Source organism: Arvicola amphibius, chromosome 11 (genome assembly GCF_903992535.2).
Source record: "Arvicola amphibius chromosome 11, mArvAmp1.2, whole genome shotgun sequence".
Classification (NCBI taxonomy): Eukaryota; Metazoa; Chordata; class Mammalia; order Rodentia; family Cricetidae; genus Arvicola; species Arvicola amphibius.
The window spans coordinates 116,174,552-116,190,053 of NC_052057.2; positions in this window are offsets into that span (position 1 = coordinate 116,174,552).

A 15,502-nucleotide genomic window follows, 5' to 3' on the forward strand; every position below is an offset into this window, starting at 1 on the left:
AATGTACCCACTCATCTGTACAAAGGAAGCTCGATGAACTGGAAGCTGATTCCCTTCAAAGACTGGATGCATATGGAGTGCAGGTCAGGGCTGGGAATCGGGCTGTGTAGAGGATAGGAAATGGCACTCTGAGTTCACATTTTCCTATAGTGCAGATTCCAGATGTGGTCATGTTTCTTAAACCCCAGACAACCAAAACCAATGCTCACCCCAGGGATGCAAGGTGAGAAACTAATGTATGAGCCTAGCTACCTTTCCAAAGAGCATTAATTAGCACACTTTCTGAAAGAGTGGGGAAGCAAACCCAACATACAAGGGGTTAGGAAACAGTGGCATGGCTTAGGCTAAAGACAAAAGGAACTATGCACACTGTACAAAGGGAGTGTGGGCTGGCGATTCTAGAGCTGCCTTTTCTTAAGGTTGACCAAGGAAAACATAGTGAGTGATTCCTCAGGAAGAGGGCAAATATTCAAAGGCAAAAGTGAGCCCATGGTGTCAGCATGAAGACAGAAGGCTTTTGGAATTTGCATGTTCAGATGCACACCACAGATATGCAGCTGTGTGTACATGTTTCCCATCTTTGTCCAAGATGCCCTAGAAACACACTCCAGTAGCACACCTGCCCAGATGCCAATCTCTAAATTCCATCTTTCCATAAGGAAAGCTCATTAGAAAAATATGATTCCTGCTGGGGATCATGGGAGAGAGCAGAAGGGGAGAGGGAGAAGGGGAGCGGAGAAAAGTGTATAGCTCAGTGAAAAACAATGAAAACCATGATTTCTTGATTGGGCATACAAATTTATAAATGCACTTGGAATATCCTATGATAACAAGAAAAAAAAAAGTATTTAAGAGATGGAAGCAGGGAGCATGCCTGAGGATGGAGGAGCCCTCTCTGCTTCTGGCCAACATGGGCAAGTTAAGAACCTAATGCTGGAAATGGACTGTAAACCACAGAATACCTGTGAGCTTCTAATGATGCAAATAAATGAATTAGTGTGGAGGGGCCTCCTCTGTACCCTTGCACCACTCTGGGGGTTGACGTTACGGGGGCAGTGAGTGAAGGAAGAAAGAAAGACATTGTCTCAGAGTTTGAATTGCTTGAATGAAACACCATGACCAAAAAGCAAGTTAGGGAGGAAGGGGTTTATCTGGCTTACATTTCCACATCAGTCCATCATTGAAGGAAGTCAGGACAGGAACTCAAATGGCAGGATCCTGGAGGCAGGAGCTGATACAGAAGCCATAGAGGGTGCTGCTTGCTGCCTTGCTTTTCCTGGCTTGCTCAGCCTGCTTTCCTACAGAACCCAGGACCACCAGCCCAGGGATGGCACCACCCACCGTGGGTTAGGCCCTCTCCCATTAGTAACTAATTGAGAAAATGCCTTCAAGCTGGATCTCATGGAGGCATTCCCTCTACTGAGACTCTTTCCTCTCTGATGGCTCTAGCTTGTGTCAACACACAAAACCAGCCAGTACAGACATGGGCACACAAAAGCTGGGATTAGGTGGCCTTGGGTTCCCCAATGAAGAAGCCACAGTACCTAGAGTCTTAGAAAGTTTATTATATGCAGTTCAACAAGAAAGGCAAACTATTGCATACAGCTGAGCAAGGAGACAGGCTTAGCTAATCTTGGTAGGAGCAGTCTTCAGACCTTAAAGATTCAGGATAAGAAAGCTCCAGTGGACATTTCTGTACACTATCAACATCCACACTTGGATCCAAGGAAGGATTTGCCATCCGGGCCTCTCCCGTCGGGCTGAGGCACAGGATTCCTTAATGTGGCCGTGCTATGTCAACAATTTCATTTAGGACATCATTCACTCAGGGCTCCTCTACTCCCCATATTTCTGTGCAGCAGATGGCAGCTAGCAGACACAAAGTGTAACTGAAAACAGTCTCCGCCACCAAGCCTATGTGGGAAAAAATGGAAGGAAGGAAAGAAAGAAGGAAGGAAGGAAGGAAGGAAGGAAGGAAGGAAGGAAGGAAGGAAGGAAGGAAAAGAAAAAGGAAGGAGGAAGGGAGGAAAGAGGAAGGAAGGAAAAGAAAGAAACGAAGGAGGAAAGAGGGAGGGAGGAAAGAAGGAAAGAAAAATGAAGGAAGAAAGGAAGGAAAGAACATACTCTTTCCCAAATTCTTTTCAAAGTATTGTAGAATCAAAGTATTTCCCTGTGGAGCTTCTAAAGCCGTGTTTAGCTTTAAATTGTTATAATTATTCTGCTCTAAGAGTGTAATGGGCTCCCCATCTTTTTTTTTTATTCAGTACAGTACTTTTCTATTGCTGTTCTTACAAATTACCACAAGTAGGACTTAAAGCCTGTATTATATCAAACAGGACTACAGATTCAAAGTGTCAGTAAACAAAAATCAAGGTGTTTGTGTTTCTTTCTGAGGTTCTAGGACTGGTCCATTTTCTTGCCTCCCCAAATTAAAGGCAGCCTGTATCACTTGGCTTGTATATCTTCCTCCATGTTCAAACACCGATGGCCAGTTAAATTATTCTTATACCACATTTCCCTAACACCGTCTCTCTTTTCTCTCTTCTTCCCTTATAAGGACTCTCATGGATTTAGCCAGATAATCCAAGATAAATTCTTTCATCTCAAAGTCCACTGATGAGCAAACTTAATTTCTTAGTTATTATTTGATACAGGGTCTCTCTCCCTCTCCCTCCCTCCCTCTCTCTCCCTCTCCCTCTCTCCCTCTCCCTCTCTCCCTCTCCCTCTCTCTCCAGCTGAACTGGAACTCACTATGTAGATTAGGTAAGCCTTGAACTCACAGAATTCCACCTGCCTCTGCCTTCCCAGTCTTGGGTTTAAAGTATGTGCCACCACATCAACAGCCTCTCATCCCGAAGGAGCTGGAGCCCATGCTATGCAAAGGAAGCAGCCCCCTCCCCGGGCCCTCACCATAAATGGAAGAAAGCACAGAAAACCAGGACACACAGATGGGCCAGTGCCCCGTGCAAAATCAAACTCGTCCTCCATTGGCTAGGAGGGACCCTAGAGGCAGGCAGAACTGGATCTCTTGTTAATAGAAAGCTGAGGAAGTGGGGGTAGGGAAAATGAGAAGAAACAGGACTGGTGTGGTGAGGCTGCGGGATGAGCGAAGAGCCAGTGCTCTGCCAGACAGAAGTCACTGTGGCCATCTGGGGAAGAGGACCAAGTCCCCTCATCATGTTCCTACATGTGTTCACATCTCAGTGAGTTCACACCACATCACTGAGATGTGAGCATGTGTGTATATACAGTTAAAGAACAGATTTTTAAAAACTCCGTGGCATAGGGAAAAACTAGCTGCCAAATGACTCTCTGCCTCTCTCTAGCTGTTAAGAGCTCCTAGCACCTACTGTAAACCCCAGCAAAACACATACAACTGGGTGTGCAGAAGGATTGAACACACTCCTCTCAGGGATACCAAGACATACCAGTGGTTTCTACTAAACCACTCAACGCCTGCAGTCCTGGGAACTGAACCCGGAGCCCTGGGTATACTAGGCCAGTGCTTTTCCATTCAACTACATCTCTCACCCTTACTAAACTTTTAAAAAAGAAGTAGATAGGGGTTGGAGAGATGGCCCGTGGCAGCAGTGCTCAGCGTGTGAGTCATGGCCCCTTTGAAACTGAACTCCCCTTCACAGAGGTCATCAGGAAAAAGCACAGATATTTACAATATGATCCATAACAGCAGCAAAATTGCAGTTCTGAAGTAACAGTTAAAATGTTATTATTGGAGGCCACCACAACACAAAGAACTTTATTCAAGGGTCTCGGCATGAGGGAGCCCGAGGGCCACTGTTAAAGCGCTGCAGCATTGGGAAGGCTGAGAACCCCTGACTCAGGGATTCAAAGCACTGGTGACTCTTCCGGAACTCACATGGTGACTCACGCCTGTAACTCCAGCCCCAGGGGATCTGACGCCCTCTTCTGGCCTTGATGGGCACCACCACCACACACATGCATGCAAGCAAAGTGTTTACCCATACACATAAAATTAACGAGTAACTTCTGTTGGGTATAAGAAAGATCAAAACAGAAAACGTTTTATAGACCTCTGTAATTAAATTAGGCAGCTACTCTGCAGATTGTATCGTCAAATATATTTGTATAATTAAAACTTAAACTTGATCCAGGCAGGATGATGTATGCCCATGATCAACACTCAGGAGGCAGAAGTGGATGGTGAAATCAAGGACAGCCTGGGTCCCTGTCAAGAGTCTGTCTATAAACAATAGCAGAGACAGTTGAACTTGGGGCTTGAGGTATATAGCTCACTGGCATAGTACTTGTCGAATATACACAGGCCCTGGGTGGGATCCCCCAAACCAACACACACATGATTCCTTGATAAATATCTTTTGAAATACGTTAAACTTAGCTGGCCACTGACACAAGCATGTAATCATCGTTGCTTGGGAGGTTGAAGCAGGAGAATACCAAGTATGAGTTTTTAGACCACGGAGTTACTTCAAGGTCAGCTGGTACTTAAGTGACTGAGACCTTGCTTCCAGCAGAGTTTAAAGGTGAGTCTGCAATGTAGCTAGTGAGTCTGCAATGTAGCTAGTGAGTCTGCAATGTAGCTAGTGAGTCTGCAATGTAGCTAAGTGAGTCTGCAATGTAGCTAAGTGAGTCTGCAATGTAGCTAATGAGTCTGCAATGTAGCTAATGAGTCTGCAATGTAGCTAGTGAGTCTGCAATGTAGCTAGTGAGTCTGCAATGTAGCTAGTGAGTCTGCAATGTAGCTAGTGAGTCTGCAATGTAGCTAAGTGAGTCTGCAATGTAGCTAGTGAGTCTGCAATGTAGCTAGTGAGTCTGCAATGTAGCTAATGAGTCTGCAATGTAGCTAGTGAGTCTGCAATGTAGCTAGTGAGTCTGCAATGTAGCTAGTGAGTCTGCAATGTAGCTAGTGAGTCTGCAATGTAGCTAGTGAGTCTGCAATGTAGCTAATGAGTCTGCAATGTAGCTAGTGAGTCTGCAATGTAGCTAGTGAGTCTGCAATGTAGCTAGTGAGTCTGCAATGTAGCTAGTGAGTCTGCAATGTAGCTAAGTGATAGAGTGCTTCTCTGTCATGTACAGAGTCCTTGATTTAATCTCTAATAATGAAAAAGAAACATAGTAATACATTTCACACATATACATATGCACAAATATGTCGTGTGTGTGTGTGTGTGTGTGTGTGTGTGTGTGTGTGTGTGTGTGTATGCCTTTGATGCAATGCCAGCGAGAACATTGAACCGGAAGGTCCATAGTAACTAGAGAGGGCAGCTTGTCATGGAGGCAGAGCTGCAGCGTCACAGCCGAGAACAGTTCCGCCACACTGGTGCAGCTTGCAGACCCGCCATGATGTCATCATCTTGATGTCCTGCTGAACCAACCCCTGAGCCCTGATGACCACTCCATTCTATGCTCACTCTGTCAACATCCGCAAAGGCCTGAAGGGAAGTCCTTAGGACCTGCTAAACATGGCCTATTTGGTGGTGCACACCAAAAATCTTTTTTCTGGGACTGGTTTAATTCATGTTCATGGGCATCTCTAGTCTCATTTTTCCCATTCTTTATTACTGAAAAAAAATTACCATTCTGTATATAAAGCAGATGTTTTTCTCTGTCTGCTCTTCTCTTGATGGACACTTGGCTAGTTCCATATCTTCCCTATAGTGAATGATGCCCCAAAGGGGCAAGAGCCTCTGTGACAAGCTAACTTGGAGTTTTTGGCATACTCAGAAATGGCATAGCTCATTGTTGTTCAGTTTTTTTAAGTTTTATTCTTCTCTCATACATTACATCTGAGCCACAGTTTCCCTCCCTTCCCTCTTCCTAGTCCCTCCTCCCATCTCTCCGCTCCCCAGAATCAGCTCCCCCATTCCCCTTCAAAACAACAATAAGAAGAGCAGGCCTCCTAGAGATATCCCCGAACATGACCTAACAAGATACAACAAAATTAGACACAAACTCTCATTTCATGGCTGGACGTGGCAACCCAGTAGGTGGAAAAGGGTCCCAAGCGGAGGCAAAAGAGTTGGAGACAACCCCTACTCACAAGAGACTCACAAGAACACCAAGCTATACAACCATAAGGTATATGCAGGGGACCTAGCTCAGACCCATCAGGGTTGGTCACTTCAGTTTCTGTAAGCTCCTATGAGCCGCTATGTCCCCTGATTCTATGGACCATGTTCTCATGGTGTCCTTGACCCCTACCTCCCCATCTTGTGCAGGGTTCCCCTGGCTGCTCTGTCTAGTGTTTAGCTATGGGTCTTTGCATCTGCTCCCATTGGTTGCTGAATGTCATCCCTCCAAAGACAATTGGGCTAGTCTCTGGTCTATCTGTATAGCAGGAAAAATCATTAGGAATTATTTCATTGACCTTTATTCCAGTCATGTTTGGTTCTATCCTGGGTCTCTGCACTGTCCTGCCTCTGGGACTGGCTGTCCATGCAGTGTCCGACATGGGCTCCTTCTCATGGCATGGGCCTCAAGTTGGACCAGTCATGAATTGGTCACTTCCACAAGTTCTGCATCCCTTTTGCCCTAGCACGTCTTGCAGGCAGGACAGATTGAAGAACAAACATTTTGTGGTTGGGGGTCACTCTTGGATGCTCCAGAATTTGGGGCTGGGATATGATGGTGAGAAGAGGGGGTACTGTTGGGGGGGAGGCTGGGCAGGCTCTGAGGGTGTTTGTGGTCAGCCAGCATAGGCTTACCTGGGGTTCTGGGTACCGGCATGGTCTCTGGTAAAGCAGGGGGCTTCAGTCGGGGTTGTGGGCTGGAGTATGGTCGCTGTTGTTCATTTTTTTAAAGATACCTTTCTCCTGACCTCTGCTAGGCTAGTTGACATCTCTATCAGCAGTGTAGAAGGGCTTCCTTTTGTCCATTTCCTCACCAGCATTTATTATTTATTATTTGTTTGTTTGTTTTGTTTTTTCGAGACAGGGTTTCTCTGTAGCTTTGGAGCCTGTCCTGGAACTAGCTCTTGTAGACCAGGTTGGCCTCGAACTCACAGAGATCCGCCTGCCTCTGCCTCCTGAGATTAAAGGCGCGCGCCACCACCACCTGGCGTTATTTTTTTTTTTTATGACTGTAAGGCACAGTATAAAATGCACCTGAGTATGAGGAAAATAACATTGACAATGGAGAAATTATTTCAATCCCGGGGCAGGAAGAAAGGAGTATGAACGGATGGTAAGATGTTGTGGGCTAAGCATGTCGTGTTTCTTGTTTGAGATCCTGACATCCTTCGGGGTGATTCAAATATTGCTAAGTAGGCACAGGCATTAACGACGAGTGGAGATGACTACCTTGGAGAAGACCAATGTAGTCTTATGTTTGTCAATTAATTTTAAATTAAAATAGCCACATTACCGTCCCGCAGAGAGAGCGTGCTGCAAAGAATTCATGCTATGGGATACAGTGAATGACCACACAGCCAACCTAACTGCCTCCTTGCAGACTGATAGCAACTGGGGGCGGTCTGGGTCTGAGGTACAATCCTTCCCTTCCAATCGTGCCCTCAAGTGGTGGGTGCTGTGTGTGGAAGCCGTCATATTCACACTGTCTTGGGGGTTGATGCTGTGTGAGCATCCCTAAGGACTGTAACCACTGATGCTTCTGCCAAAGGCTGTAGCCAGAAACCTTCTTCCTCGGATCTTTCCTAAGGAAATGTGTGATGACAGAGGATCTTGGGCTTGTGTCACAGGACCAACCAATGCAAGATGAGCGGAGCGATTGTACAGCCTGCTGAGCCCTGTGGTCTTCTGAGTTGGGCCTGTCTGAGACACAGGCCCAGAGAGCAGAGAGCTCCCACAGCTGCAACATGGAAGGAGCCCCAGGAATCTGCAGAAAAGCTGAACCCCTCTAGCAAGCCTGTCCAGAGGCCACCCTCGCTGCTTTGTTCTCTCCGATCTCCATGCTCTAGGTAAAAGACCACTGGAGCCTGAGTATTTTACCAATTCCAGTTCCTTATGACTGACTGGCAGGGACAAAAAAAATAATTTTCAATCCAATATTAATGTCCTACATTTGTTTAATTTCCCAAGTTCCAAAGCACTGAATCGGGGGCTCACATGCACTTGGCTCTCATGATCTGATGAGTATTTATTAGTGTATGACTTCATGAAGGTAAGTGTCCCTCGTGACACTGAGCCCAACAACATCTCCTACTTCCCTGCACCATTTGCTCTTATTTTCTCACATCCTCTAATCACGTGTCCACGTGGATATTTGAAGCGTGCTGGACCAGGGAGTGAGGGCTGGGGAGTGTTGGCGACCGCTCCTGCATCCTAATGCCCAGAGTTGGGGATTAACGGGTACCCTAAAGTCCGTGTTATGGGTTCAAGGGAAACTGCATCTCTGCGCGCCTGTCACTTGGTGGGTGACATCCTGGGGCCATGGGTTCTGAATGGAAGCTGCTGTCTGGGAACCAGAAGCCCATCTTGCCCACATCTAGCTCCTTGAGACTCACATGGAGTTAGGGACCATTTTCTCTGGTATCACTAGTTTGCTTGCTCTCCCCATAATTGGTAAGAATGTGTGGAAGTTCACTGTAGAGACCGGAAGAGAATTTTCTTAAGGGTTGAGCTGTGATCACCATAAGGACATTCTGATGTCCCTATCTCCATACTGTGCCATGTGACCTTGCCTGTAAGACTATCCAATGTAGTTTTCTCTTAAGAAGACATCGTGGGCAGGATGACCATCACCTCACAGGACAGGGCTGCCGTCCCCTCACAGGAGGACAGGGCTGCCTGCATCCTCACCATGGTGTGCTCACCAGCCCCTGTATCTCCTTAAGATGTACACTCAGGCACGGCGTGGCGGTACACACGTTTAATTCCAGCAGTCTGTAGGCAGAGGCAGGCGGATCTCTGTGAGTTTAAGGTCAGCTTGGTCTATGAAGCAAGTTTTAGGACAGCCAGGGCTGTAACCGGAGAAAACCTGTCTGGAAAACCAGACAAGCAAAGAAAAAGATGTACCCTCCGGTTAAGAAGGTCGGAGACTGCAATATGTGGCTGCTGCCTGCTTCTGGGTCAGGCTGTCACTCCACATCCTGATCCTGCTCATCCAGGGACGGGTCTGGGACAAGGCTGCTACAGTGTGGATCAGCTGACGGATTCTCGCTGGCTAGGGATGCTTCCTAACAGTGCCTAAGGGACACATTCCCTCATCGGGATTTTTTTTTTTTACTCCAATTTACTACTGAAAGAAGGTTTAAAAATATTTCACACAAAAACATATTTTGCTGTTAGTTCCCCAGTTACAGCCTCTCTTTGTGCTGGTGAAAGCGCCCAGACACCCTGAACACTTAGTAATGCTTTAATTGCGATGTTCGGATGAAACAACATTGTTAAAGGAAGCCTAATCTGTTTAACTTGTCAACATCTAATTACTAAAGCCCAGAAATTTATTGTCGGGACAATTTGGCTGTTTTACTAGGAGTGACATCGGGTAAGATAAAAAGATAATCGAATGTTGCTTTTTATGTTCATGTCTGCAAGGAGAGAAATGGATTTCACTGGATCCAGGACAGTTCTTGTGATCCATCACACATGGGGAAACTCTCGTTCCTCCTGGGACCCCCAGGGTCTGTGTAATCCACCTCTCCACTCCACACTGAGAGAGTCTCCTGCAGACCACATGACTGCCCACGCCAGCCACCCTCCACCACCCTCCAGGGACAGATAGCCCTCCTCTGCCGCTCCTGCACAATTAAACAATCACATCTCTGCTCGTGCTACTGTGGAGAAAAATATTTCTGTTTATACCACACGATGTGACACTAAAGACAACTTTAGAGAATTTGACAAAACCAAAGCCACACTGTCGGCACCCCCCCAAAACCCAAACAAACCAATGTGCCGCTTGCCATTTTATTCCTGGGACTGGCTTTATTATTTTTGGAACCGTACGGGACTTCTGTCAAACATGTTGAATGTTAAAAGGAAAGAGACTTCTGACAAATATGGAAAGGCAATTACAGAAAATGCGCTGCTGGAGCAAGGGAAACATAAGGCGGGGCTGGGAGAAGTCATCCCCCCCCCCCCATCCAAAACACAGACGGTGGAATCACGTGGTAGAAAACTCACCACCCCAGCTCCCCACTGTCTTCATTTTCTAGTTTACAACGGGAAAGGAGAGAAAAATGACATGTCCCAGTAAATCTTTTTACTTGCCATACAACAAAGCGGGGGGAGGGGGGCTTGCCGCTAATGAAAAGATTGCATTATATGGTTAAATAGTTTGCATTTTAATATTACCAATATTAATTCACTTTCAGGAGCATGTCTCTGTGCACTGTTCGGTAAAAGCATGCTTACATGTAAATACCAATTAAAGGATTTAATTTGATCTACTTAAACACACGAAGGTTGGAAAAAAGACAACTTCAGTCTTGAATCAACTGCATTCTGCAAAGCTTGCAGGGGATCTTGAGAAAGAATCATCTGATGACGCAAACCTGGATTCTCAGTGCCTGCCGTTTGCTGCCATGTGTTCCCACCATGATAGACTCCTGGCCCTCTGCAACCAGAATTCCAAGGAAACTCTTTTCTTTTTTTACTTTTATTGATTCTTTGTGGGTTTCACATCATGTATTCCAATCACACTCCCACTCCTTTCCCTGTCCCCTCACATCCACTCCCTGCCTTAAAAAAAAAAAAAAAAAAAAAAAAAAACCTGTGCCAAAAAACGAAAGGAAATTTAATAAAAGAAAAGCCAAAACCCAAACAGCTCTTTCTTTATAAGTTGCCTTGGTCATGGGTGTTTTATCCCAGCAACAGAAAGTTAACTAGAACAACTCTGGTGACCAGCAAGTCAGAGGTACTGACTGTGACTTTTGCCTTAGGCTTTTTCATCTTACCATGGAGTTCTGGGTTGGCCAAGTAGTAGAGACACAGGCCTTTATTCTCAGAGCTCAGCGGGCAGAGGCAGGCAGATCACTGAGCTAGAGGCCAGCCTGCTCTACAGAGTGAGTTAGAGGCCAGCCTGGTGGTCTACAGAGTGAGTTAGAGGCCAGCCTGAACTACAGAGGAAGTTTTAAGACAGGACGGTCTCTGGGCTGGTTCTTCAGAAGTAGCCGTAACTGATAAAGGGCTCAGCATCCTTGTAGTGAAATCTCCTGAACTGCCCTGGGATGGGAGGAGGGATGTCCTGACAACCCCACCAAAGCTCCACTTCAGAAAGATGGAACAAAGTCTAAGCTGAAGGAGCTCCCTGCTCCTCAAAATCAGCTGCCTGGGGAAGTGTTTTCTCAGGGCCCACAGCAGAAGTTAATACCACGGTGGCGTAAGGGGACGAGGCTACATGTTCAGCTGACAGCAGAACCTGGCAATTCCATAAACATTGCCCACGTGGTTTTGAAGGCATGAAAGATGCAAGGTTGAGGAGGTGGGGTTCACAGCACAGCCTGGGCAGACACTTGATTTAGATTCCCGCCATGTGTGGAGCCCTAAAGGGAAGGCTTGAGCTAAGGTTGGAGACAGCAGACTATTGGAGCTCTTAGGACTCATGGACGTTAACAAGGAGAGCAGCAAGTTTGGCATGGAGCTGGCTAAGGCCTAAGAGAGAAATTGTGTGTGCTTTTCGTAGCAGAGACGGAGAGTTGGGACTGCCTTTTGTCAAAGCCTCTTAGAGCCCAGCCAGTTAGATCACATGCCCCAGATGCTGGACATGGAATGTTAGGACTCGTGTTTGCCTTGCTTGATTTTGGTTTTACTATGACGTGACTGTTTTATGTCAAGTTCTTCCCTTTTGGAACAAGAAAGTTTCCTCTGTGCCCTTATATGTTGAAATTGTCACTTAGTTTTTATTTTATAGGTCTTTGCAGTTAAGAATTTTGTGACTATTTTTATTTATGTCCATGTGTGTGTGTGAGTATCTTCAGGTACCCTCAGAGACCAGGAGAGGGAGTCAGACACACACCCTGGAGCTGGAGTTACATGTGATTGTACACAGGTGGGTGTTGGGAACCAAACCTTGGTCCTTTTGTAGGAGCAGCAAGGCTCTGAATACTGAGCTCTCTTTCCAGGCTCCGAGAGTTTATCATCTTAAGGTGCTGGAATGTGTAAAGACTAAGGGGACTTTTGAAGTTGGACTGTATTTTACATTAGGAGAGAAATGTGAGATTTCAGGATGGGAGAGAGTGGAGATGGCTTATGGATTAAAGAAACATATCTGTGTGACAAGCTGACAGGGTGCGGAGTTGTAAGGCGAGTTTTAATTATCAATTTGATACCGTTTTGAATCACCTGAAAAGAATCCTCGGTGAGGGACTGTCTGGATCAGGTAGGCCTGGGGGAGCCTGTCTTAATTATATTAATTGAAGAGAGAGGGCTCTTCCTATGTGGGCGGCACCATTCCCTAAGCAGAAGCTTCTGTACTATTGAGCAAAGAGAGAGCCCAATATGTGAGCATGTTTTTACTCAGTATCTGCTCTTGATGGCAGATGTCATTAGCTGTTTCAGGTTCTCCTTGCCATGACTTCTCTGCAATGGTGACCTATGACCTGGAGTTGTGAGCTAAAAGAAGTCCTTTCTCCTCTAAGTTTTCTTGAGGTATTTTATCACAGCTATGGTAATAACATGAAGATGCTCATGGACATTGAACAGAGCTTGTTTCCAGGTGGTCATGTGCTTTAGAAGTCACATGAGCCCATGAATTGACAACAGCCTCACAATTTGATCTCTAACTTCTGAGCCGACTTTACCCCTGTGAACACATAGCCATCGTGACTGATTTGAACCTGCCTCTTTCAACCCATCTTTGGAAGAGCTTCGGATGAGCACTGCAGACTAGGAATAGGCACAGCTGTTCCTACTCTGGTCACTAGAGATGTGCCACACAGTCAAGGGACACACTGAGAAAAAAACAAGGAAACATCAAGTGTGCTAGGCCTGGTGGTGCAAGTCTGTAGTCCTGTACTTAGGTGACTGAGGTACGGGGTAGAAATTTCAAGGCCAGCTTGAACCATATGGTGAGTGTCAGGCCAGCTTGGGATCAGAAGACTCTGTCTCCAAAACAACACAAGCGCAATCCTGTGTCAGCTTAAATATTTTATGGCTGTTATGCCTGCGAGTGCAACTGATCCCCAGACTCTTGCCTAGCGACCTCCGCTCTCCCTTCTCCTGCCTCATCTTCTAAAAGGGTAGCTGTGAGCACTGGTCTGCACCGGAATGACGGGCCCCACCAGCCTCAGCATACAGTCCATACAGCACTCATCTGGAAAGTCTTCAGGAAGAGGCGGGAAAGAAGTGAGCAGACATCACCAGAATTTCTGTGTGCCTGAGTTCATGTCAATGATCTACACACAAGGCCTGAGAGAACTCAAATCTGAAGGGGATTTCTGTACATAAATTACATGGAGGCCTGAGGGCTGAAGGTGGTGTTGCACAATTGTAACCCTTGGTCTGGGAGACAGAGGCAGAGACAAGGTGATCATGCCATCCTCAGCTACACAGAGTCTGATGCCAGCCTGGGCTATCCAAAGCCTTGTCTCAAAGTAACAAATGCAAAACAACAGGACAGGAGAGATAGCTCAGCAGTTATGAGCACTTGCTGCTCTCCCAGAGGATGTACGTTTGGAACCCACTCCTATGGGATGGATCACAATCACCTTGACTGCAGATCTGACACTATCTGCTGGCCTACACCCACACCCACACCCACCTAAAAAAATAATAAAGCTAATCTTAAAAAAAAAAAAAAAAGCCAGCCAGGCGGTGGTAGCACCCGCCTTTAATCCCAGGATTTGAGAGGCAGGGCCAGGTGGATCTCTTTGAGTTCGAGGCCAGCCTAGTCTACAAGAGCTAGTTCCAGGATAGGCTCTAAAGCTGCAGAGAAACCCCGTCTTGAACCCCTCCCCCCCAAAAAAGCCAAAAAGAAAACATGGATGACTAAGGGCCATGTGGTAGTGTAAAGAAATTACCTCAAATTTAAGGCTAGCTTGGATTACAGAGTTTCAGCCCAGGCTTGACCACAGGGTAAGAAACACCTTGTCTTAAAAAAAGAACAGGCTTGCCAAATGGCTCAGCATTCAAAAATCAGTTGCTACAAAAGATGATGACCTGAGTTTAATTGCCAGAACCCAAGATGTAAGAGAATCCACTCCATTAGATGACCTCTGACCCCCACAAACGAGCCTCAGCATTTGCACACACACACCCCCACACACACCCTCAGATTTAAAATACAACAAAAAATATAGAAGCTCGACTTTCTGTAGAAAAACGTAGATTGTGATAAGGTTCAGTGAAAATGCAAGGGTTAATGGAAAGGGAAGTAGCTGTTCAATAGGCCCAATTGAAATGTGATTGGTTGGGAGAGTGGATCAGTGGTGGAGTCAGCCAGGGTAGGCCCTGGGTTCACCTCCAGCATAAAAACCAAACTAAAAACAACCTACTAACCTTTAAACCGAGAAACAAACCCTCCATTCCACAGGTATCTCTGCTCGGTGAGTAACCGAAGGCATAGTCATTGGGGGGGACCTGGGACAGGAATCCAGGTCTTCACCCACACCTACCAGTTGGAGTTTTTCAAACCTGAGTCATCCCAGCAGCTACATCAAACAGACACAGCAGCAATCCCTTGCGTGTGTCTGAGAAAACCGAAGAGGATGCTTAGCACAGTGTTGGGCACACAACAAAGTAACATGATGTTACTCTATATAAACTCGTGGTTATGCATGGACTGCCAAGGGAAAGCTGCTGGGCAAAGTCTGGACTTACCTGCAGGGCCGACTGCAGACTGCAGCACATGGCTGCTGCTGTTTCTGCTTCACTCCCGCTAAGTTCTACATGCCAATCATTTTCTCAATAGCTCACAAAGACAGTTTAATTACAAGAATCAATAATTCAAATGCTAGAAATTTTCATTATTCACAATTACTCATGTATCACTCACTGGGATAACTGTGAACTTTTGCCGTTTATTTTGGGGTTATTACAAGTGTCAGCCACCCACACCCTAGTGATTTTATTTTTAAATATAAAAAAAATCTTTTTTTGTTGTTTTTTTTAAGACAGGGTTTCTCTGTGTAATAGAAAATATTTTCATATGTGTTTACCAACTGATTTTTAAACATTATTGGAAAGTTGGACTGCTCTTCCAGAGGACCCAGGGTCAATTCCCAGCATCCACATGGCAGTTCACGGATCTGCAGTTCCAGGGATCTGACACCTTTTTCTGTCCTCAGTTATAGGGCAGGTATGTGGTGCACAGACACTCATACCCTTATTAAACAATAAGTATTTGTGTGTGTGCGTGCATGTCCGTTGCCATGGGGAACATGTGAAAGAGAGGGCAAACTTACAGAGTCCATTTTCTCTCCATCCTGTGCGTCCCATGGATCAGACCTAGGTCATCAGGCTTAGAAGCAGGTGCCTTTACCCACTGGACAGCTCCATTGTTTTGGCTTTTTCAATCCCCATATTATAACGGCTGAAGATGAGGAGCCCAGGACTGTCATTTGAGGAAGCCACAGAATGTTTTCAATTTCCCTTTACATCGCTTC